At 47.2% G+C, this 3,270-nt stretch overlaps 1 pseudogene; it reads left to right on the top strand.

The window, feature by feature from the left end:
- The first annotated feature begins 1,407 nt into the window (after nt 1-1,407).
- On the top strand, nt 1,408-2,076 carry LOC120849908 (annotated as a pseudogene).
- Nucleotides 2,077-3,270: the final 1,194 nt, after the last annotated feature.

The following is a 3,270-nucleotide window of genomic DNA, read 5'->3' as shown; positions in this document are numbered from 1 at the left end:
TACGAATCTTGCTGCAAATTTTACGAAAAACAAAAAATATAATTTTTTTTTTTTTGTAAATTTGTTGTTGGTGTTCAGAAGAGGGCGATAGGTATCGTCCACGGCAGCGTCGTGGATTTTACTATCCGTTTATCCGGTGGCCATGGATCCAAAACCAATCCAAAGCCTTTCTTCATGTGTTCGACGGCGCACGTTGGTTTTCTTGCAACGTTACTAAACCACTCAGTTCAGAAACTGCCATAGAGACTGCTCTGAAAAAGTTGGCCCCGACCTGTCCACGAGAACCGAGCTTATGGCGAACACAACGCCGCCATTTTTCCCGCAGCGGCCACTCGAGGAACTGCATGCGACTTACATTTTGGCTTCAATCGGCCATCTTTGCGCCGAAGCAGATACAGCTGAAGAGGTTACAGGGGTGCCACCCAGAGAACGCGCCGCGAATTCCTGCCAAAGTTAAAATGCACCTAGGTAGGGACGCGCTACCTGAAAGCACCGCTAAGGCATGGTTGTATAAAAACAGCATTAATTGTGCCGCTAAACCCTGCAAACTAAAGATTTTAAAAACATCACGTGCCCATCATTTTGTACTATACTCCAATACATTTCATTCAAAAAGAGTCTTTTCCGTTTGTTTTTACGCAAAAAACATGCTTTCTACAAGCTCAAGGTGACCACAGTACAGACAAATGATAAAGAGGGGCGCTGTTGTCGTATTTAGCTCAGTCTCGGTGGACGCCTGCAGCTTAAGTTTCGACGGCGAGTTTCCCAACTGAGTGTTTTAGCAACGTTGGTTTCTTGGTTGGTTTGGCGTGTTAGGCCTCGCTATTTCGGTCAGTTTTCGTGGCGTGCAGAGCGGTGTCTGTGCCCTAGTGGCGATGGCTTCGCGGCGCAATGGCGAACTCCAAACTTCAAAAGAGGTACTTTCAGGTCTTCCTGAAATCCTACACGCAGGAATTCCCGTGTTTTGTGCCGTCCAAGAAGGGAGACAAGCTTGGATTATGTCGTACGTGCACGTGCGATGTGAGCGTTTCGCAAGGTGACAAGGCTGACATTAAGCTGCACATCGCTTCGCGTAAACACCAGGGATATGTGCGGGCCACGGATAACCAGTTGAATCTGGTAAGTTTTCTTCAGAGTGACAACGACCGTGGTGCATTTCGTGCAGAATGCCTCTTTACGGCATTTCTGGTTGAGCATAACATTCCTTTGAGTGAGAGTGACCACGCCGAACCCTTTTCCGAAAAATGTTCCCCAAGACTGATGAGGCTAAAAGCTATGCTTGTGGACGAACGAAGACGACAGCAATTGTTGAGGAGATGGCAGCCAACGCTGAGCTGCCTATGCTGGACGCGTGAAAACGACGGGCTTTTTTCGATGACCGTGGATGGGACCAGCAACAGGGATTGACAACTGTATCTCATTGTTGCGATTTATTACATTGAAGAGACTCATAAGGTCGAAAGCCGCCTTTTGTGCCTTGAAACAATCCAAGGAGAAGCATCCGGTCGTAAGATTAGAAATTTGATCCTGGACGTGCTGAAGTCCCGGGATTTACCGATAGCAAATTGCTTGGCTATGTCTGCTGAAAATGTAAATGTCATTATCGGCAAGAAAAACGGTGTCGCCGCACTCTTGACAGGCTCAGCCAAATTTGATTGTAGTTGGTTGTCCGTGCCATCTGATCAACTTAGCCTCCCAAAAAGGTGCTGCATGTTTTTCTGTGAAAGTTGATGAGATTTTGGTAGACGTTTTCTTCTACCTAGAGAAGAGTGTGAAACGTAAGGATCAACTGAAAGATTTTCAAAGATACATGACATCGAGGTCAGAAAGGTCTTAAAGCATGTGTCAACATGCTGGTTGTCTTTGGGAAAGCGCCTGAAGAGGCTGCTTGACCAGTGGGAACCAGCTCTAAGCTTTTTCTTGAGCGAAACGAAGTGTGACAACCGAAGCTCGTTGTTTTTGGAGTCCTACGAGATCCCAACAACTCCTGCACAGACTCCCAAGACCCCTGCACAGGCTCCCAAGACTCCTGCGCAGATTCCCAAGACTCCTTCCTGCACAGATTGCCAAGACTAAGGTACAGACATCCAAGACAGCTGCACAGATCCCCAAGGCTGCTGCAGGTAATGAAGGAAAGGAAAGTACCGATGGTGCTGGAGATGGACCCTCACTAAAGAAAAAAGGAGTAAATCCTATGCCTCATGCTAAAAAGCTCAGGCAGCCGCCCCAAGAATCAGGAGAGGCCAGCATCACGTCCCGTGACAAGCAGCTGGTTTATTTCTTATCATCGGACCTGAACAGGGCATACTGTTTTTTTTTTTTTTTTTTTCTGGAAAATGTGATGCCACTTTTTGACAAGACAAATTGCCTGCTTGAGACACAGGCTCCTCAGATCCACATATTCAGGGGCCTCTTGAACCAGCTTCTAGAAAATCTCTTGACGAGATTTGTCCGCCCAGATGTTCTGAAGGGATGGCACTCATTGCTGACATCAGCTTATGGAGCTGTGGAGAACCAAAGAGATGATAAGGACCTTGTCATTGGTAACATGACATAATCCGTTGTTGAAAGGCTCAGGCCAAATGAGAGAGAGCAGTCCTTTTCTGCTGTACGTTTGTACTTCGCAACGGCATGCGGTTACACCCGGAACAAGTTTTCCTTGGAAAACGTCGAACTCAGGATGGCTGAAGTTGCCCAACTGCAGTCGTTGGACACCTCATCGTTCAGCAGCATATGCCATTTTATTACGGCATTCCCTGCACTGCTGCCTCAGCACAGCATTGAGTCAAAGGATGAGGCAATGGATGCGCTCCAAGTTGAGTTCGCCAACCTGCAAGCATATAATAACCTTTCGTTGGCTATATTAAACGAACCAAGTGACGTAGTGGGCACAGGTAGGGGACATTCGAAGTGTCGACGGAACGCTCAATTTCCACGGGATTGCAGTGTTCATGTGGGGATCTTGACAATTCCCCATAGCAATGCTGAATGTGAGACTGTTCAGCACTGTAAACAAGACCCGGACGGTGTTCCGCTCCTCAGTTTCCGACAGGAACCTCGGAAACTTGCTCATGGTGAGGGGGCATCAAAATGGGTCGTGCTTCGAACAGGTGTACTCGGAGAACTTTTTAAAGAAGGCAAAATCAGCAACAACAAAAGCGCTGAAAAAGTAAGCCAACTGTCGAAATCGACAACAGAAAAATCGCTGACAAAATAAATCATCATTCATCCCGAAAAGTGTCTGCCTCTTATTACCCCCCTCCCCCCCGC

Source organism: Ixodes scapularis, unplaced genomic scaffold, assembly GCF_016920785.2.
Source record: "Ixodes scapularis isolate PalLabHiFi unplaced genomic scaffold, ASM1692078v2 PGA_scaffold1__304_contigs__length_218370807, whole genome shotgun sequence".
NCBI classification, from domain to species: domain Eukaryota; kingdom Metazoa; phylum Arthropoda; class Arachnida; order Ixodida; family Ixodidae; genus Ixodes; species Ixodes scapularis.
Note: the sequence above shows the minus strand (reverse complement) of the source record. Positions and strands in the feature narration are given on the sequence as shown.